The 22,832-nt window shown below is 40.6% G+C and overlaps 1 protein-coding gene across 1 annotated transcript in view; it reads left to right on the top strand.

Moving 5' to 3' along the window:
- The window catches only part of Asb12 (ankyrin repeat and SOCS box-containing 12), a 153,527-nt gene that overhangs the window by 2,042 nt on the left and 128,653 nt on the right, over nucleotides 1-22,832 (top strand). The window contains exon 2 of the mRNA NM_001434360.1: nucleotides 1,423-1,484. The gene's annotated coding sequence lies outside the window, so the exon portion shown is untranslated. The remainder of the gene's footprint in view (nucleotides 1-1,422; nucleotides 1,485-22,832) is intronic.

Here is a 22,832-nt window from a genome sequence, read left to right as displayed (position 1 = left end):
ACACACACACACACACACACACACACACACACACAAGGCTTTCTTGAAAACAAAGAAAGCAACCTTAAAACACTCTTTTCACTATCTCAAACAACTGCAAGGTAATGATTTCATTGAGAAACTATAATTGGGATGGTTGGAAAAAGTTAAACTTAAGGAACAGCAGATGGCACACGTAGGAGAATGAAGAAATCAAATGGGGGGGGGGGGTATGAAGGGAAACCCATGATTGGTGAGAGCTCCCTGGCCTTTAACATGCTACCAGGCATATAGAAATGGAACTCTTTTTCACAGGATTTGAGATATAACTGTAGGAACACTTATCAAAGAATAAGAGTTGAATTTGTAAAAGAGCTGGGCAGCCAAAGAGATCAATTGGGGCAGCTTCGCTTCATAACAAAAGCCACAGGAAGAAAGAATGTTGAATGAGAATGTCACATAACCATGTCAAATATTGCAAAAATAAGTACTGAGGCAAAAATGTACTAAGCTACTAATGTTGAGTGGATATAAAAGACCAAGTGATGAAAATGATCAGGATGGTAAACTCCTGGGGTAAAGATGGTAGACAGATTTTTTTTCTTTTAAGGTTTGAACAGTGCAGCCTGTGGGAATGGCAGTAGACATATGAAAGCAGGGAATACAGAGAACACAGCTTCAAAACTTATTCAATATTGACTAACCCAAGTTCTCATCACAGAAGAGCTCTTTAGAAGGCTCCCAGCATCAGATGGCCTATCATCTTCTATCATACCCTTAATATCAGTAGAAATGCTAAAAGGGCTGCACTATTCAAATCCTGGTACTTTTTTTGTTGTTTGAAACATGGTCAAAAACCTGCTATGTAGTCAAGAATGACCTGAACCATTGGTTTCCTGCTTTCACCTCCCAAGAGTTGGGATAGTAGGCATTCACCACCATGACTGGTTTTATGCAGTATGAGGGTGTAATTCAGTACCTTGTGTATGCAGCATACTTGGCAGCCTCTATAGCAAATGAGACTTGGAATCTGGAATCTTAAGATCTGTGCCAAATCTTGATCCAGAACCAGAACAATTAGGGGCAGAATAAAAAAGGCACCTGCTAGAGAGTAAGATTCCAGCATAACTGTAGAACAAGTGTTGTAATAGAGCCTTCGTTAGTACCAGAAGATGAGACTTTCATCAGGGGCAAGACTAAGAAGCATTGAATCAGATGCTATTGCTGGCAGCATCTGTAAATCATGAACCATTTCATGGTGCCTGAGGTAAGTTAATTAACTTGGACTGGGATTCAAGGGCTCCCTGCTGGTGTTCAGTTCTAAGCTGAGGCTCACTTCCCTATACTACTCAGAGTGGTCTTTGACACCCCTGTCCAGTGCCAGCATCTGTTTTTGTTTTCTGAAACTACAGCCCCTTTCAGTCAATCTTCTCTGCTTTTCAGGGAACACGTGGAAGCGATGGAGCAGAAAAAGGTGGTTTGAGTCCTTGTCTGTTACATACTCGGTGAGTGCTTGATGCTTTCCTACTTACGCAGTCTGACCCCTTACACACTCCAGGCCGGTACCTCTCATCATCGTTACCTTAGCTTCTTAGGTTGCTTTTAGTAAACATGCCTGTCTTAGTTAGGGTTTTCATTGCTGTGAAGAGACACCATGACCAAGGCAACTCTTATAAGGACAACATTTAATTGAGGATGACTTACAGGTTCGGAAGTTCAGTCCAGCATCATCATTGCAGGAACCATGGCAACATCCAGGCAGGCATAACACTACAGGAGTTGAGAGTTCTACATCTTATTCCAAAGGTAAACAGAAGAAGACAGCTAGGAGGAAGGTCTCCAACAGTGACACACTCCCTCCAACAAGGCAACACCTCCTAATAGTCCAAGCATATTCAAACCATCACAATGCCCCATTTCCCCCTATACCTTCTGGGATCACATCTTGGAAAGTTTCTCTCACCAACATTTTCCTTTCATTCTCACTCCCTTCACTATCCTCTGTCTCTAAACAGGTGCTCCACCCCACACCTGCCCTCATGTAAGTATATGAGTTTGAGCATTTCTCCAGTCGCAGCCTGGCAGTTGTAAAGAAAGCAGGTAAAGCTGAGAGGACCTAGCTCAGCTCATCTGAGGAAAGAAATGCATTAAAAGCTCAGTTGACACCTGTTTGAAGGTTGTCCACCATTTAGAGCTACTCGTGTAACTCTCATATTGTCAGACACTCCCTCCTTTCCAAGTCCAGCCTGTCTCTTTATATTCTCAGTTCTCCCTGCTGGCAGTTTAGTTTTTCCATTTAGGGCTGAAGAACAGTGAAGAATTTATAACTAGTCTGTAATTAGTGTTTTCTATTGATTATTGCAAATTAGGCCCAGGTTATCTAACGTCCACATTTTAATGAGACTAGTATGAGTTTTGAAATTAGGAGACTTGAATTAGGTGTTGTTTCGCTCAATTTTTTCCATCTTTATTAAATTGAGTATTTCTTATTTACATTTCAAATGTTATTCCCTTTCCCGGTTTCCAGACCAACATCCCCCGTATCCCTACACCTCCCCTTCTATATGAGTGTTCCCCTCCCCACCTTCCCCCCATTACCACCCTCCCCCCAACAATCACGTTCACTGGGGGTTCAGTCTTGGCAGGACCAAGGGCTTCCCCTTCCACTGGTGCTCTTACTAGGCTGTTCATTGCTACCTATGAGGTTGGAACCCAAGGTCAGTCCATGTATATATAGTCTTTGGGTAGTGGCTTAGTCCCTGGAAGATCTGGTTGGTTGGCATTGTTGTTCATATGGGGTCTCGAGCCCCTTTAAGCTCTTTCAGTCCTTTCTCTGATTCCTTCAACGGGGGTGCTGTTCTCAGTTCAGTGGTTTAATGATGGCCTTTGCTTATGTATTTGCTGTGTTCTGGCTATGTCTCTCAGGAGAGATCTACATCTGGTTCCTGTCGGCCTGCACTTCTTTGCTTCATCCATCTTTTCTAATTGGGTGGATGTATATGTATGGGCCACATGTGGGGCAGGCTCTGAATGTGTGTTCCTTCTGCCTCTGTTCTAAAGTTTGCCTCCCTATTTCCTCCCAAGGGTATTCATGTTCCCCTTTTGAAGAAGGAGTGAGGCATTCACATTTTGGTCATCCTTCTTGAGTAGCCATTTTTACTATATTAATCCTGCCAATCCATGAGCATGGGAGATCTTTACATCTTCTGAGATCATCTTCAATTTCTTTCTTCAGAGACTTGAAGTTCTTGTCATACAAATCTTTCACTTGCTTGGTTACACCAAGATAATTTATATTATTTAGGACTATTGTGAAAGGTGTCAATTCCCTAATTTCTTTCTCCGCCTGCTTATCCTGTGAGTAGAAGAAGGCTACTGATTTGTTTGAGTTAATTTTATACCCGGACACTTTGCTGAAGTTGTTTATCAGGCTTAGTAGTTCTCTGGTGGAACTTTTGGGGTCACTTAAATATACTATCATATCATCTGCAAATAGTGATATTTTGACCTCTTCCCTTCCAATTTGTATCCCTTTGACCTCCTTTGGTTGTCTCATTGCTCTGGCTAGGACTTTGAGAAATATATTGAATAAGTAGGGAGAAAGTGGGCAGCCTTGTCTAGTCCCTGATTTTAGTGGTATTGTTTCAAGATTCTATTTAGTTTGATTTTAGCTACTGGTTTGCTGTATATTGCTTTTACTAAGTTTAGGTAAGGGCCTTGAATTCCTTATCTTTCCAGGACTTTTATCATGAAGGGCTGTTGAATTTTGTCAAATGCTTTCTCAGCATCTAATGGAGTGATCATGTGGTTTTATATTTGAGTTTGGTTGTCGTGGATGGTGTTGATGGATTTCCATATATTGAACCATCCCTGAATACCTGGGATAAAGCCTACTTGACCATAATGGATGATTGTTTTGATGTGTTCTTGGATTCTGTTTGCAAGAATTTTATTGAGTATTTTTGCATCAATATTCATAAGGGAAATTGGTCTGAAGTTCTCTTTCTTTGTTGGGTCTTTGTGCGGTTTATGTATGAGTAATTGTGGCTTCATAGGACTCTGGTAGTGTTCTATTTATATTTTTTGGAATAGTTTGGACAGTATTGGTATGAAGTCTACTATGAAGGTCTGATAGAATTCTGCGCTAAATCCATCTCATCCTGGTCTCTTTCTGGTTGGGAGACTTTTAATAACTGCTTCTATTTCTTTAGGAGTTATGGGGTTGTTTAACTGGTTTATCTGTTCCTGATTTAACTTTGGTACCTGGTATCTGTCTAGAAAATTGTCCATTACCTCCAGATTTTCCAGTTTTTTGAATATAAGCTTTTGTAGTAGGATCTGTTTTTTTTTTAAATTTCCTCTGATTCTGTTGTTATGTCTCCCTTTTCATTTCTGATTTTGTTAATTTGGATACACTCTCTCTGACCTCTGGTTAGTCTGGCTTAGGGTTTATCTATCTTGTTGATTTTCTCAATGAACCAGCTCCTGGTTTTGTTGATTCTTTTTATATTATGTTTTGTTTCTACTTGGTTGATTTCAGCCCTGAGTTTGATTTTTTCTTGCCTTCTACTCCTCTTGGGTGTATTTGCTTCTTTTTGTTCTACAGCTTTTAGATGTTCTGTCAAGCTGCTCATGTATGCTCTCTCCTATTTTCTTTTTTCAGACACTCAGAGCTATGAGTTTTCCTCTTAGCACAGCTTTCATTGTGTCCCATAAGTTTGGGTATATTGTAAATTCATTTTCATTAAATTCTAAGAAGTCTCTGATTTCTTTCCTTATTTCTTCCTTGACCAAGTTGTCATTGAGTAGTGCACTGTTCAACTTCCATGTATGTGTGTGTGCATTCTGTTGTTATTGTTGGTATTGAAGACCAGCCGTAGTAGTTCATGATATCTGATAGGATGCATGGAACTATATCTATCTTCCTGTATCTGTGGAGGGCTGTTCTGCGACTGATTATATGGTCAGTATTGGAGAAGGTACCATGAAGTCCAGAGAAGAAGGTATATCCTTTTGTTTTAGGATGGAATGTTCTATAAATATCTGTTAAGTCAATTTCATTATACATTCTGTTAGTTTCTCTATGACTCTGTTTAATTTCTGTTTTCGTGATCTATCCATTGATGAGAGTGGGGTGTTGAAATCTCCTACCATTATTGTGTGAGGTACAATGTGTGATTTGAGCTTCAGTAAGGTTTCTTTTATGAATGTAGGTACCTTTGCATTTGGAGCATAGATATTTAGGATTGAGAGTTCATCTAGGTGGATTTTTCCTTTCATGAATATGAAGTGTCCTTTCTTATCTTTTTTGATGACTTTTGGTTGAAAGTGAATTTTATTTGATATTAGAATGGCTACTCCAGCTTGTTTCTTCAGACCATTTGCTTGGAAATATTTTTCCAGCCATTTACTATGAGGTAGTGTCTGTCTTTGTCTCTTAGGTATGTTTCTTTTATGCAGCAAAATTTTGGGTCCTCTTTACATATCCAGTCTCTTAGTCTATGTCTTTTTATTGGGGAACTGAGTCCATTGATGTTGAGAGAAATTAAGGAATAGTGATTGGCCCACAGACCCCTGCTCCCAAACACCATGGGAGAGAGAGCTCACCTCCTGGACAGGTGGGCACTCCTGAGACTACAGAGCAGAGAGGCCACCAATACTGCCCACCCCTGCCCACATCCCTGGCCCAAGAGGAAACTGCATAGGGCCTCTGGGAACGGGAAGAGAGGGGCACTCAAACGGCAGGTCCCCTGCAGTCCAGACACCACCTGGACCTGAAGGGGCCTGATCAACTGCTCCCTGCACCCAAAACCCGTGGGAAGGAGAGATAAACCTTCAGAGGGGCAGACATGCCTGTGAAGCCAGAAGAGACTGCACTCTGCCCACATTTCTGACTCCAGAGGAAAACACCTAACGCGATCTGGGACACAAGTGCATGGGGACCCCAGGGAAAAGGCGGTGCAAGCCCTCCTGGTTGCTGCCCTCATGGAGCAGTCAAAAGCAGCCTCCCAGGAGCAACTTCAGCCGCGGAAACAGGTGGTAAGACCAACTTTTCTGCTCCAAGCGACCTGCCTGGTGGTCTCAGGTCACAGGCCCACAGGAACAGCTGAAGACAAGTAGACAGGAAAGACTACACACCTGAAGGCAGAACACTCTATTCCCATAAATGGCTGAAAGAAAACAGGAAAACAGGTCTACAGCACTCCTGACATACAGGCCTATAGGACAGTATAACCACCGTCAGAAATAGCTGAACAAGATAACACCAGGGACAACCTGATGGCGAGAGGCAAGCACAGGAACCCAAGCAACAGAAACCAAGACTACATGGCATCATCGGAGCCCAATTATCCCAACAAAGCAAACACTGAATACACAAACACACCAGAAAAGTCAGATCTAGATTTAAAATCACATTTGATCATGATGCTGGAGGACTTTAAGAAAGACATAAAGAACTCCCTTAAAGAAATGCAGGAAAACATAAATAAACAAGTAGAAGCCTACAGAGAGGAATCACAAAAATCCCTGAAAGAATTTCGGGACAACACAATCAAACAGGTGAAGGAATTAAAAATGGAAATAGAAGCAATAAAGAAAGAACAAAGGGAGACAACCCTGGAAATAGAAAACCAAAGGAAGAGACACTGAATCATAGATACAAGCATCACCAACAGAATACAAGAGATAGAAGAGAGAATTTCAGGAACAGAAGATTCCACAGAAAGCATCAACACAACTGTCAAAGATAATGTAAAACAGAAAAAGCTACTGGTCCAAAACATACAGGAAATCCAGGACTCAATGAGAAGATCAAAACTAAGGATAATAGGTATAGAAGAGAGTAAAGACTCCCAACTCAAAGGACCAGTAAATATCTTCAACAAAATCATAGAAGAACACTTCCCTAACCTAAAGAAAGAGATGCCCATAAACATACAAGAAGCCTACAGAACTCCAAATAGATTGGACCAGAAAAGAAACTCCTCCCGTCACATAATAGTCAAAACACCAAATGCACAAAACAAAGAAAGAATATTAAAAGCAGTAAGGGCAAAAGGTCAACTAACATATAAAGGCAGACCTATCAGAGTCACACCAGACTTCTCACCACAGACTATGAAAGCCAGAAGATACTAGACAGATGTCATACAGACCCTAAGAGAACACAAATGCCAGCCCAGGTTACTGTATCCTGCAAAACTCTCAATTAGCATAGATGGAGAAACCAAGATATTCCATGACAAAACCAAATTTACACAATATCTTTCTACAAATCCAGCACTACAAAGGATAATAAATGGTAAAGCCCAACATAAGGAGGCAAGCTATACCCTAGAAGAAGCAAGAAACTAATCGTCTTGGCAACAAAACAAGGAGAAGAAAAGCACACAAACATAATCTCACATCCAAATAAGAATATAACAGGAAGCAAAATCATTATTCCTTAATATCTCTCAACATCAATGAACTCAACTCCCCAATAAAAAGACAAAGATTAACAAACTGGATACGCAATGAGGATCCTGCAGTCTTCTGCCTACAGGAAACACACCTCAGAGAAAAAGACAGACACTACCTCAGAGTGAAAGACTGGAAAACAACTTTCCAAGCAAATGGTCTAAAGAAGCAAGCTTGAGTAGCCATTCTAATATCAAATAAAATAGATTTCCAACCAAAAGTCATCAAAAAACATAAGGAAGGTCACTTCATATTCATCAAAGGAAAAATCCACCAAGATGAACTCTCAATCCTAAATCTCTATGCTCCAAATAAAAGGGCACCTATGTACATAAAAGAAACATTACTAAAGCTCAAACCACACATTGCACCTCACACAATAATGGTAGGAGATTTCAACACCCCACTCTCATCAATGGACAGATCATGGAAACAGAAATTAAACAGAGACGTAGACAGACTAAGAAAAGTCATGAGCCAAATGGACTTAACAGATATTTATAGAACATTCTATCCTAAAACAAAAGGATAAACCTTCTTCTCACCACCTCATGGTACTTTCTCCAAAATTGACCATATAATTGGTCATAAAACAGGCCTCAACAGATACAGAAAGATAGAAATAATCCTGTGCATCCTATCAGACCACCATGGGCTAAAGCTGGTCTTCAATAACAATAAGGGAAGAACGCCCACATATACATGGAAGTTGAACAATGCTCTACTCAATGATAACCTGGTCAAGGAAGACATGAAGAAATTAAAGACTTCTTAGAATTTAATGAAAATGAAGGTACAACATACCCAAACTTATGGGACATGATGAAAGCTGTGCTAAGAGGAAACCTCATAGCTTTGAGCGCCTGCAAAAAGAAACAGGAGAGAGCATATATCAGCAGCTTGACAGCACACCTCAAAGCTCTAGAACAAAAAGAAGCAAATACACCCAGGAGGAGTAGAAGACAGGATATAATCAAACTCAGAGCTGAAATCAACCATGTAGAAACAAAAAGGTCTATACAAAGGATCAACAGAACCAAAAGCTGGTTCTTTGAGAAAATCAACAAGATGGATAAACCCTTAGCCAGACTAATGAGAGGACATAGAGAGTATATCCAAATTAACAAAATCAGAAATGAAAAGGGAGACATAACTACAGAATCAGAGTAAATTCAAAAAATCATTAGATCCTACTACAAAGGACTATATTCAACAAAACTTGAAAATCTACAGGAAATGGACAATTTCCTAGACAGATACCAGGTACCAAAGTTAAATCAGGAAGAGATAAACCATTTTAACGACCCCATAGCTTCTAAAGAAATAGAAGCAGTCATTAAATGCCTCCCAAATAAAGGAGCCCAGGTCCAGATGGGTTCAGTGTAGAATTCTATCAGACCTTCATAGAAGACTTCATACCAATACAATCCAAAACTATTCCACAAAATAGAAACAGATGGAGCGCTACCGAATTCCTTCTATGAAGCCACAATTACTCTTATACCTAAACCACACAAAGACCCAACAAAGAAAGAGAACTTCGGACCGATTTCCCTTATGGACATCGACGCAAAAATACTCAATAAAATTCTTGCAAACAGGCTGCCGCCGCAGAGAGTTTGTGGGCAGCACCCGCGAGCGAACTTGAGCCTCGGGACCACAGGTAAGACCAACTTTTCTGCTGCAAGAGACCTGCCTGGTGAACTCGGGACACACAGAGGCAGAATTCCTCTAGGACCGGGCACTTCCTGTGTTTACCGGGAGTTCCACACCCGCGAATCCCAGCTAGCATAAGCTCTCGGCTCCCAGACCCAGTGGGAGAGAGACCTCACTGCCTGGTCAGGTGGGCACTCCTGAGGCTGCAGAGCGGAAGAGACCACCAACACTGCCCACCCCTGCCCACATCCTTGGCCCAAGAGGAAACTGTATAAGGCCTCTGGGTTCCCCTGGGGGAGGGCCCAGGAGGAGCAGGACCCCTGCGCCTGAGACACCGCTGAAACCTGAAGGAACAGACGGGATAAACAGTTCTCTGCACCCAAATCCCGTGGGAGGGAGAGCTAAACCTTCAGAGAGGCAGACACGCCTGGGAAACCAGAAGAGACTGCACTCTGCACACATCTCGTACGCCAGAGGAAAACACCAAACGCCATCTGGAACCCTGGTGCACTGAAGCTCCCGGAAACAGTGGCACAGATCTTCCTGGTTGCTGCCGCCGCAGAGAGCTCGAGGGCAGCACCCCGCGAGCGAACTTGAGCCTCTGGACCACAGGTAAGACCAACTTTTCTGCTGCAAGTGACCTGCCTGGTGAACACAAGACACAGGCTCACAGGAACAGCTGAAGACCTGTAGAGAGGAAAAACTACACGCCCGAAAACAGAACACTCTGTCCCCATAACTGGCTGAAAGAAAACAGGAAAACAGGTCTACAGCACTTCTGACACACAGGCTTATAGGACAGTCTATCCACTGTCAGAAATAGCAGAACAAAGTAACACTAGAGATAATCTGATGGCGAGAGGCAAGCACAGGAACCCAAGCAACAGAAACCAAGACTACATGGCACCATCAGAGCCCAAGTCTCCCATCAAAACTAACATGGAATATCCAAACACACCAGAAAAGCAAGATCTAGTTTCAAAATCATATTTGATCATGATGCTGGAGGACTTCAAGAAAGACGTGAAGAACTCCCTTAGAGAACAAGTAGAAGCCTACAGAGAGGAATTGCAAAAATCCCTGAAAGAATTCCAGGAAACCATAAATAAACAAGTAGAAGCCCATAGAGAGGAGTCACAAAAATCCCTGAAAGAATTCCAGGAAAACACAATCAAACAGTTGAAGGAATTAAAAATGGAAATAGAAGCAATCAAGAAAGAACACATGGAAACAACCCTGGATATAGAAAAACAAAAGAAGAGACAAGGAGCTGTAGATACAAGCTTCACCAACAGAATACAAGAGATGGAAGAGAGAATCTCAGGAGCAGAAGATTCCATAGAAATCATTGACTCAACTGTCAAAGATAATGTAAAGCCGAAAAAGCTACTGGTCCAAAACATACAGGAAATCCAGGACTCAATGAGAAGATCAAACCTAAAGATAACAGGTATAGAAGAGAGTGAAGACTCCCAACTCAAAGGACCAGTAAATATCTTCAACAATATCATAGAAGAAAACTTCACTAACCTAAAAAAAGAGATACCCATGGGCATAAAAGAAGCCTACAGAACTCCAAATAGATTGGACCAGAAAAGAAACTCCTCCCGTCACATAATAGTCAAAACACCAAACGCACAAAATAAAGAAAGAATATTAAAAGCAGTAAGGGAAAAAGGTCAAGTAACATATGAAGGCAGACCTATCAGAATCACACCAGACTTTTCGCCAGAGACTATGAAAGTCAGAAGATCCGGGACAGATGTCATACAGACCCTAAGAGAACACAAATGCCAGCCCAGGTTACTGTATCCTGCAAAACTCTCAATTAGCATAGATGGAGAAACCAAGATATTCCATGACAAAACCAAATTTACACAATATCTTTCTACAAATCCAGCACTACAAAGGATAATAAATGGTAAAGCCCAACATAAGGAGGCAAGCTATACCCTAGAAGAAGCAAGAAACTAATCATCTTGGCAACAAAACAAAGAGAAGAAAAGCACACAAACATAACCTCACATCCAAATATGAATATAACAGGAAGCAATAATCACTATTCCTTAATATCTCTCAACATCAGTGGCCTCAACTCCCCAATAAAAAGACATCGATTAACAAACTGGATACGCAACGAGGACCCTGCATTCTGCTGCCTACAGGAAACACACCTCAGAGACAAAGACAGACACTACCTCAGAGTGAAAGGCTGGAAAACAATTTTCCAAGCAAATGTTCAGAAGAAGCAAGCTGGAGTAGCCATTCTAATATCAAATAAAATCAATTTTCAACTAAAAGTCATCAAAAAAGATAAGGAAGGACACTTCATATTCATCAAAGCAAAAATCCACCAAGATGAACTCTCAATCCTAAATATCTATGCCCCAAATACAAGGGCACCTACATACGTAAAAGAAACCTTATTAAAGCTCAAACCACACATTGCACCTCACACAATAATAGTAGGAGATTTCAACACCCCACTCTCATCAATGGACAGATCATGGAAACAGAAATTAAACAGAGATGTAGACAGACTAAGAGAAGTCATGAGCCAAATGGACTTAACAGATATTTATAGAACATTCTATCCTAAAACAAAAGGATATACCTTCTTCTCAGCTCCTCATGGTACTTTCTCCAAAATTGACCATATAATTGGTCAAAAAACAGGTCTCAACAGGTACAGAAAGATAGAAATAATCCCATGCGTGCTATCGGACCACCACGGCCTAAAACTTGTCTTCAATAACAATAAGGGAAGAAGGCCCACATATACGTGGAAATTGAACAATGCTCTACTCAATGATAACCTGGTGAAAGAAGAAATAATGAAAGAAATTAAAGACTTTTTAGAATTTAATGAAAATGAAGGTACAACATACCCAAACTTATGGGACACAATGAAAGCTGTGCTAAGAGGAAAACTCATAGCGCTGAGTGCCTGCAGAAAGAAACAGGAAAGAGCATATGTCAGCAGCTTGACAGCACACCTAAAAGCTCAAGAACAAAAAGAAGCAAATACACCCAGGAGGAGTAGAAGGCAGGAAATAATCAAACTCAGAGCTGAAATCAACCAAGTAGAAACAAAAGTTGGTTCTTTGAGAAAATCAACAAGATAGATAAACCCTTAGCCAGACTATCGAGAGGACACAGAGAGTATGTCCAAATTAACAAAATCAGAAATGAAAAGGGAGACATAACTTCAGATTCAGAGGAAATTCAAAAAGTCATCAGATCTTACTATAAAAGCCTATATTCAACAAAACTTGAAAATCTACAGGAAATGGACAATTTCCTAGACAGTTACCAGGTACCGAAGTTAAATCAGGAACAGATAAACCAGGTAAACAACCCCATAACTCCTAAGGAAATAGAAGCAGTCATTAAAGGTCTCCCAACCAAAAAGTGCCCAGGTCCAGACGGGTTTAGTGCAGAATTCTATCAGACCTTAATAGAAAACCTCATACCAATATTATCCAAATTATTCAACAAAATTGAAACAGATGGAGCACTACCGAATTCCTTCTATGAAGCCACAATTACTCTTATACCTAAACCACACAAAGACCCAACAAAGAAAGAGAACGTCAGACCAATTTCCCTTATGAATATCGACCCAAAACTACTCAATAAAATTCTGGCAAACTGAATCCAAGAGCACATCTAAACAATCATCCACCATGATCAAGTAGGCTTCATCCCAGCCATGCAGGGATGTTTTAATATACGGAAAACCATCAACGTGATCCATTATATAAACAAACTGAAAGAACAAAACCACATGATCATTTCATTAGATGCTGAGAAAGCATTTGACAAAATTCAACACCCCTTCATGATAAAAGTCCTGGAAAGAATAGGAATTCAAGGCCCATACATGAACATAGTAAAAGCCATATACAGCAAACCAGTTGCTAAAATTAAACTAAATGGAGAGAAACTTGAAGCAATCCCACTAAAATCAGGGACTAGACAAGGCTGCCCACTCTCTCCCTACTTATTCAATATAGTTCTTGAAGTTCTAGCCAGAGCAATCAGACAACAAAAGGAGGTCAAGGGGATACAGATCGGAAAAGAAGTCAAAATATCACTATTTGCAGATGATATGATAGTATATTTAAGTGATCCCAAAAGTTCCACCAGAGAACTACTAAAGCTGATAAACAACTTCAGCAAAGTGGCTGGGTATAAAATTAACTCAAATAAATCAGTAGCCTTCCTCAACACAAAAGAGAAACTAGCTGAGAAAGAAATTAGGGAAACAACACCCTTCATAATAGACCGAAATAATATGAAGTACCTCGGTGTGACTTCAACCAAGCAAGTAAAATATTTGTACAATAAGAACTTCAAGACACTGAAAAAAGAAATTGAAGAAGACCTCAGAAGATGGAAAGATCTCCCATGCTAATGGATTGGTAGGATTAATAGAGTAAAAATGGCCATTTTACCAAAAGCGATCTACAGATTCAATGAAATCCCCATTAAAATACCAATCCAATTCTTCAAAGAGTTAGACAGAACGATATGCAAATTCATCTGGAATAACAAAAAACCCAGGATAGCTAAAACTATCCTCAACAATAAAAGGACTTCAGGGGGAATCACTATCCCTGAACTCAAGCAGTAGTACAGAGCAATAGTGATAAAAAACTGTATGGTATTGGTACAGAGAAAGACAGATACAGCAGTGGAATAGAATTGAAGACCCAGAAATGAACCCACACACCTATGGGCACTTGATTTTTGACAAAGGAGCCAAAACCATCCAATGGAAAAAAGATAGCATTTTCAGCAAATGGTGCTGGTTCAACTGGAGGGCAACATGTAGAAGAATGCAGATCGATCCATGCTTATCACCCTGTACAAAGCTTAAGTCCAAGTGGACCAAGGACCTCCACATCAAACCAGAAACACTCCAACTAATAGAAGAAAAGCTAGAGAAGCATCTGGAACACATGGGCACTGGAAAAAATTTCCTGAACAAAACACCAATGGCTTCTGCTCTAAGATCAAGAATCGACAAATGGGATCTCATAAAACTGCAAAGGTTCTGTAAGGCAAAGGACACTGTGGTTAGGACAAAACGGCAACCAACAGATTGGGAAAAGATCTTTACCAATCCTACAACAGATAGAGGGCTTATATCCAAAATATACAAAGAACTCAAGAAGTTAGAACGCAGGGAGACAAATAACCCTATTAAAAAAAGGGGTTCAGAGCTAAACAAACAATTCACAGCTGAGGAATGCCGAATGGCTGAGAAACACCTAAAGAAATGTTCAACATCTTTAGTCATAAGGGAAATGCAAATCAAAACAACCCTGACATTTTACCTCACACCAGTGAGAATTGCTCAGATCAAAAACTCAGGTGACAGCAAATGCTGGTGAGGATGCAGAGAAAGAGGAACACTCCTCCATTGTTGGTGGGGTTGCAGACTGGTACAACCATTCTGGAAATCAGTCTGGAGGTTCCTCAGAAAATTGGACATTGAACTGCCTGAGGATCCAGCTATACCTCTCTTGGGCATATACCCAAAAGATGCCCCAACATATAAAAAAGACACGTGCTCCACTATGTTCATAGCAGCCTTATTTATAATAGCCAGAAGCTGGAAAGAACCCAGATGCCCTTCAACAGAGGAATGGATACACAAAATGTGGTACATCTACACAATGGAATATTACTCAGCTATCAAAAACAATGACTTTATGAAATTCGTAGGCAAATGGTTGGAACTGGAAAATATCATCCTGAGTGAGCTAACCCAATCACAGAAAGACATACATGGTATGCACTCATTGATAAGTGGCTATTAGCCCAAATGCTTGAATTACCCTAGATGCCTAGAACAAATGAAACTCAAGATGGATGATCAAAATGTGAATGCTTCACTCCTTCTTTAAATGGGGAACAAGAATACCCTTGGCAGGGAAGAGAGAGGAAAGATTAAAACAGAGACTGAAGGAACACCCATTCAGAGCCTGCCCCACATGTGGCCCATACATATACAGCCACCCAATTAGACAAGATGGATGAAGCAAAGAAGTGCAGACCGACAGGAGCCGGATGTAGATCGCTCCTGAGAGACACAGCCAGAATACAGCAAATACAGAGGCAAATGCCAGCAGCAAACCACTGAACCGAGAATGGGACCCCCGTTGAAGGAATCAGAGAAAGAACTGGAAGTGCTTGAAGGGTCTCGAGACCCCCTATGAACAACAATGCCAAGCAACCAGAGCTTCCAGGGACTAAGCCACTGCCTAAAGACTATACATGGACTGACGCTGGACTCTGACCTCATAGGTAGCAATGAATATCCTAGTAAGAGCACCAGTGGAAGGGGAAGCCCTGGGTCCTGCTAAGACTGAACCCCCAGTGAACTAGACTGTTGGGGGGAGGGCGGCAATGGGGGGAGGGTTGGGAGGGGAACACCCATAAGGAAGGGGAGGGGGGAGGGGGATGTTTGCCCGGAAACCGGGAAAGGGAATAACACTCGAAATGTATATAAGAAATACTCAAGTTAATAAAAAAAAAGACAAAAAAAATTGTAAAATATACTCAAAAAAAAATTCTTGCAAACAGAATCCAAGAGCACATCAAAACAATCATCCACCATGATCAAGTAGGCTTCATCCCAGGCATGCAGGGATGGTTTAATATACAGAAAACCATCAACATAATCCACTATATAAACAAACTGAAAGAACAAAACCACATGATCAATTCTTTAGAGGCTGAGAAACATTTGACAAAATTCAGCACCGCTTAATGATAAAAGTCCTAGAAAGAATAGGAATTCAAGTCCCATCCTTTTTTTTTTTAACCTGAAAATTTATTTTATTTTATTTTATTTTTATTAACTTGAGTATTTCTTATATACATTTCGAGTGTTATTCCCTTTCCCAGTTTCCGGGCAAACATCCCCCTCCCCCCTCCCCTTCCTTATGGGTGTTCCCCTCCCAACCCTCCCCCCATTGCCGCCCTCCCCCCACCAGTCTAGTTCACTGGGGGTTCAGTCTTAGCAGGACCCAGGGCTTCCCCTTCCACTGGTGCTCTTACTAGGATATTCATTGCTACCTATGAGGTCAGAGTCCCGCGTCAGTCCATGTATAGTGTTTAGGCAGTGGCTTAGTCCCTGGAAGCTCTGGTTGCTTGGCATTGTTGTACATAGGGGGTCTCGAGCCCCTTCAAGCTCTTCCAGTTCTTTCTCTGATTCCTTCAATGGGGGTCCTATTCTCAGTTCAGTGGTTTGCTGCTGGCATTCGCCTCTGTATTTGCTGTATTCTGGCTGTGTCTCTCAGGAGCGATCTACATCCGGCTCCTGTCGGTCTGCACTTCTTTGCTTCATCCATCTTGTCTAATTGGGTGGCTGTATATGTAAGAGCCATATGTGGGGCAGGCTCTGAATGGGTGTTCCTTCAGTCTCTGTTTTAATCTTTGCCTCTCTCTTCCCTGCCAATGGTATTCTTGTTCCCCTTTTAAAGAAGGAGGGAAGCATTCACATTTTGATCATCCGTCTTGAGTTTCATTTGTTCTAGGCATCTAGGGTAATTCAAGTATTTGGGCTAATAGCCACTTATCAATGAGTGCATACCATGTATGTCTTTCTGTGATTGGGTTAGCTCACTCAGCATGATATTTTCCAGTTCCAACCATTTGCCTACGAATTTCATAAAGTCGTTGTTTTTGATAGCTGAGTAATATTCCATTGTGTAGATGTACCACATTTTGTGTATCCATTCCTCTGTTGAAGGGCATCTGGGTTCTTTCCAGCTTCTGGCTATTATAAATAAGGGTGCAATGAAAATAGTGGAGCACGTGCATTTTTTATATGTTGGGGCATCTTTTGGGTATATGCCCAAGAGAGGTATAGCTGGATCCTCAGGTAGTTCAATGTCCAATTTTCTGAGGAACCTCCAGACTGATTTCCAGAATGGTTGTACTAGTATGCAATCCCACCAACAATGGAGGAGTGTTCCTCTTTCTCCACATGCTCGCCAGCATCTGCTGTACCCTGAGTTTTTGATCTTAGCCATTTCACTGGTGTGAGGTGAAATCTCAGGGTTGTTTTGATTTGCATTTCCCTTATGACTAAAGATGTTGAACATTTCTTTAGGTGTTTCTCAGCCATTCGGCATTCCTCAGCTGTGCATTCTTTTTTTAGCTCTGAACCCCATTTTTTAATAGGGTTATTTGTTTCCCTGCGGTCTAACTTCTTGAGTTCTTTGTATAATTTGGATATAAGGCCTCTATCTGTTGTAGGATTGGTAAAGATCTTTTCCCAATCTGTTGGTTGCCGTTTTGTCCTAACCACAGTGTCCTTTGCCTTACAGAAGCTTTGCAGTTTTATGAGATCCCATTCCTCTATTCTTGATCTTAGAGCATAAGCCATTAGTGTTTTGTTTAGGAAATTTTTTCCAGTGCCCATGTGTTCCAGATGCTTCCCTAGTTTTTCTTCTATTAGTTTGAGTGTGTCTGGTTTGATGTGGAGGTCCTTGATCCACTTGGAGTTAAGCTTTGTTCAGGGTGATAAGCATGGATCGATCTGCATTCTTCTACATGTTGACCTCCAGTTGAACCAGCACCATTTGCTGAAAATGCTATCTTTTTTCCATTGGATGGTTTTGGCTCCTTTGTCAAAAATCAAGTGACCATAGGTGTGTTGGTTCATTTGTGGGTCTTCAATTCTATTCCATTGGTCTATCTGTCTGTCTCTGTACCAATACCATGCAGTTTTTATCACTATTGCTCTGTAATACTGCTTGAGTTCAGGGATAGTGATTCCCCCTGAAGTCCTTTTATTTTCGAGGATAGCTTTAGCTATCCTGGGTTTTTTTGTTATTCCAGATGAATTTGCAAATTGTTCTGTCTAACTCTTTGAAGAATTGGATTGGTGTTTTGATGGGGATTGCATTGAATCTGTAGATCGCTTTTGGTAAAATGGCCATTTTTACTCTATTAATCCTGCCAATCCATGAGCATGGGAGATCTTTCCATCTTCTGAGGTCTTCTTCAATTTCCTTCTTCAGTGTCTTGAAGTTCTTATTGTACAGTTCTTTTACTTGCTTGGTTAAAGTTACACCGAGGTACTTTATATTATTTGGGTCTATTATGAAGGGTGTCGTTTCCCTAATTTCTTTCTCGGCTTGTTTCTCTTTTGTATAGAGGAAGACAACTGATTTATTTGAGTTAATTTTATACCCAGCCACTTTGCTGAAGTTGTTTATCAGCTTTAGTAGTTCTCTGGTGGAACTTTTGGGATCACTTAAATATACTATCATATCATCTGCAAATAGTGATATTTTGACTTCTTTTCCGATCTGTATCCCCTTGACCTCCTTTTGTTGTCTGATTGCTCTGGCTAGAACTTCAAGAACTATATTGAATAAGTAGGGAGAGAGTGGGCAGCCTTGTCTAGTCCCTGATTTTAGTGGGATTGCTTCAAGTTTCTCTCCATTTAGTTTAATGTTAGCAACTGGTTTGCTGTATATGGCTTTTACTATGTTCATGTATGGGCCTTGAATTCCTATTCTTTCCAGGACTTTTATCATGAAGGGGTGTTGAATTTTGTCAAATGCTTTCTCAGCATCTAATGAAATGATCATGTGGTTTTGTTCTTTCAGTTTGTTTATATAATGGATCACGTTGATGGTTTTCCATATATTAAACCATCCCTGCATGCCTGGGATGAAGCATACTTGGTCATGGTGGATGATTGTTTTGATGTGCTCTTGGATTCGGTTTGCCAGAATTTTGTTGAGTATTTTTGCGTTGATATTCATAAGGGAAATTGGTCTGAAGTTCTCTTTCTTTGTTGTGTCTTTGTGTGGTTTAGGTTTAAGAGTAATTGTGGCTTCGTAGAAGGAATTCGGTAGTGATCCATCTGTTTCAATTTTGTGGAATAGTTTGGATAATATTGGTATGAGGTCTTATATGAAGGTTTGATGGAATTCTGCACTAAAGCCGTCTGGACCTGGGCTCCTTTTGGTTGGGAGACCTTTAAAGACTGCTTCTATTTCCTTAGGAGTTATGGGGTTGTTTAACTGGTTTATCTGTTCCTGATTTAACTTCGGTACCTGGTATCTGTGTAGGAAATTGTCCATTTCCTGCAGATTTTCAAGTTTTGTTGAATATAGGCTTTTATAGTAAGATCTGATGATTTTTTTAATTTCCTCTGAATCTGTTGTTATGTCTCCCTTTTCATTTCTGATTTTGTTAATTTGGACGCACTCTCTGTGTCCTCTTGTTAGTCTGGCTAAGGGTTTATCTATCTTGTTGATTTTCTCAAAGAACCAACTTTTGGTTCTGTTGATTCTTTCTATGGTCCTTTTTGTTTCTACTTTGTTGATTTCTGCTCTGAGTTTGATTATTTCCTGCCTTCTACTCCTCCCGGGTGTATTTGCTTCTTTTTGTTCTAGAGCTTTTAGGTGTGCTGTCAAGCTGCTGACATATGCTCTTTCCTGTTTCTTTCTGCAGGCACTCAGCGCTATGAGTTTTCCTCTTAGCACAGCTTTCATTTGTCCCATAAGTTTGGGTATGTTGTACCTTCATTTTCATTAAATTCTAAAAAGTTTTTAATTTCTTTCTTTATTTCTTCCTTGACCAGGTTATCATTGAGTAGAGCATTGTTCAATTTCCAAGTATATTTGGGCATTCTTCCATGATTGTTATTGAAGACCAGTTTTAGGCCATGGTGTTCTGATAGCACGCATGGGATTATTTCTATCTTTCTGTACCTGTTCAGGCCCGTTTTTTGACCAATTATATGGTCAATTTTGGAGAAAGTACCATGAGGAGCTGAGAAGAAGGTATATCCTTTTGCTTTAGGATAGAATGTTATATAAATATCCGTTAAGTCCATTTGGCTCATGACTTCTCTTAGTCTGTTACATCTCTGTTTAATTTCTGTTTCCATGATCTGTCCATTGATGAGAGTGGGGTGTTGAAATCTCCTACTATTATTGTGTGAGCTGCAATGTGTGTTTTGAGCTTTAGTAAGGTTTCTTTTACATATGTAGGTGCCCTTGTATTTGGAGCATAGATATTTAGGATGGAGAGTTCATCTTGGTGGATTTTTCCTTTGATGAATATGAAGTGTCCTTCCTTATCTTTTTTGATGACTTTTAGTTGAAAATTGATTTTATTTAATATTAGAATTGCTACTCCAGCTTGCTTCTTCTGACCATTTGCTTGCAAAATTGTTTTCCAGCATTTCACTCTGAGGTAATGTGTGTCTTTGTCTCTGAGGCGTGTTTCCTATAGGCAGCAGAATGCAGGGTCCTCGTTGCGTATCCAGTTTGTTAATCTATGTCTTTTTATTGGGGAGTTGAGGCCATTGATGTTGTGAGATATTAAGGAATAGTGATTATTGCTTCCTGTTATATTCATATTTGGATGTGAGCTTATGTTTGTGTGCTTTCATTCTCTTTGTTTTGTTGCCAGGACGATTAGTTTCTTGCTTCTTCTAGGGTATAGCTTGCCTCCTTATGTTGGGCTTTACCATTTATTATCCTTTGTAGTGCTGGATTTGTAGAAAGATATTGTGTAAATTTGGTTTTGTCATGGAATATCTTGGTTTCTCCATCTATGTTAATTGAGAGTTTTGCAGGATACAGTAACCTGGGCTGGCATTTGTGTTCTCTTAGGGTCTGTATGACATCAGTCCAGGATCTTCTGGCCTCCATAGTTTCTGGCGAAAAGTCTGGTGTGATTCTGATAGGTCTGCCTTCATATGTTACTTGACCTTTTTCCCTTACTGCTTTTAATATTCTTTCTTTACTTTGTGCGTTTGGTGTTTTGACTATTATGTGACGGGAGGTGTTTCTTTTCTGGTCCAATCTATTTGGAGTTCTGTAGGCTTCTTGTATGCCTATGGGTATCTCTTTTTTTAGGTTAGGGAAGTTTTCTTCTATGATATTGTTGAAGATATTTACTGGTCCTTTGAGCTGGGAGTCTTCACTCTCTTCTATACCTATTATCCTTAGGTTTGATCTTCTCATTGAGTCCTGGATTTCCTGTATGTTTTGGACCAGTAGCTTTTTCGGCTTTACATTATCTTTGACAGTTGAGTCAATGATTTCTATGGAAACTTCTGCTCTTGAGATTCTCTCTTCCATCTCTTGTATTCTGTTGGTGAAGCTTGTACCTACAGCTCCTTGTCTCTTCTTTTGGTTTTCTATATCCAGGGTTGTTTCCATGTGTTCTTTCTTGATTGCTTCTATTTCCATTTTTAATTCCTTCAACTGTTTGATTGTGTTTTCCTGGAATTCTTTCAGGGATTTTTGTGACTCCTCTGTATGGGCTTCCACTTGGTTATTTATGATTTCCTGATATTCTTTCAGGGATTTTTGTGTCTCCTCTCTATGGGCTTCTACTTGTTCATTTATGTTTTCCTGGAATTCTTTCAGGCATTTTTGCGATTCCTTTCTGTAGGCTTCTACTTGTTTATTAATGTTTTCCTGTGTTTCTCTAAGGGAGTTCTTCACGTCTTTCTTGAAGTCCTCCAGCATCATGATCAAATATGATTTTGAAACTAGATCTTGCTTTTATGCTGTGTTTGGACATTCCATGTTTGTTTTGGTGGGAGAATTGGGCTCTGATGATGCCATGTAGTCTTGGTTTCTGTTGCTTGGGTTCCTGCGCTTGCCTCTCGCCATCAGATTATCTCTAGTGTTACTTTGTTCTGCTATTTCTGACAGTGGATAGACTGTCCTATAAGCCTGTGTGTCAGGAGTGCTGTAGACCTGTTTTACTGTTTTCTTTCAGCCAGTTATGGGGACAGAGTGTTCTGCTGTCGTGCATGTGTAGTTTTTCCTCTCTACAGGTCTTCAGCTGTTCCTGTGGGCCTGTGTCTTGAGTTCACCAGGCAGGTCACTTGCAGCATACAAGTTGCTCTTACCTGTGGTCCAGAGGCTCAAGTTTGCTCGCTTGATGCTGCCCACGGGCTCTCTGCAGCGGCAGCAACAAGGAAGACCTGTGCCGCCCCTTCTGGGAGCTTCAGTGCACCAGGGTTCCAGATGGCCTTTGGTGTTTTCCTCTGGCGTCCGAGATGTGTGTGCAGAGAGCAGTCTCTTCTGGTTTCCCAGGGTTGTCTGCCTCTCTGAAGGTTTAGCTCTCCCTCCCACGGGATTTGGGTGCAGAGAATTGTTTATCCGGTCTGTTTCCTTCAAGGCCCATTCTTAAACATAGTAAAAGCCATATACAGCAATCCAATAGTTAACATTAAGGTAAATGGAGAGAAACTTGAAGCAATCCCTCTAAAATCAGGGACTAGACAATGCTCCCCACTCTCTCCCTACTTATTCAATATAGTTCTTGAAGTTCTAGCCAGAGCGATCAGGCAACAAAAGGATATCAAAGGGATACAGATTGGAAAAGAAGAAGTCAAAATATCACTATTTGCAGATGATATGATAGTATATTTAAGTGACCCCAAAAGATCTACCAGAAAACTACTAAACCTGATAAACACCTTCAGCAAAGTGGTTGGGTATACAATTAATTCAAATAAATCTGTTGCGTTCCTCTACAAAAAAGATAAACAAGCTGAGAAAGAAGTTAGTGAAACGACACCCTTCATAATAGTCCGAAATAATAAAATACCTCGGTGTGACTTTAACCAAGCAAATGAAAGATCTGTATGATACGAACTTCAAGCCTCTCAAGAAAGAAATTGAAGAAGATCTCAGAAGATGGAAAGATATCCCATGCTCATGGATTGGCAG

Source organism: Rattus norvegicus, chromosome X (genome assembly GCF_021556685.1).
Source record: "Rattus norvegicus strain SHRSP/BbbUtx chromosome X, alternate assembly SHRSP_T2T, whole genome shotgun sequence".
Lineage (NCBI taxonomy): Eukaryota > Metazoa > Chordata > Mammalia > Rodentia > Muridae > Rattus > Rattus norvegicus.
The sequence above is the reverse complement of the archived record's forward strand: the minus strand, read 5'-3'. Positions and strand labels throughout refer to the sequence as shown.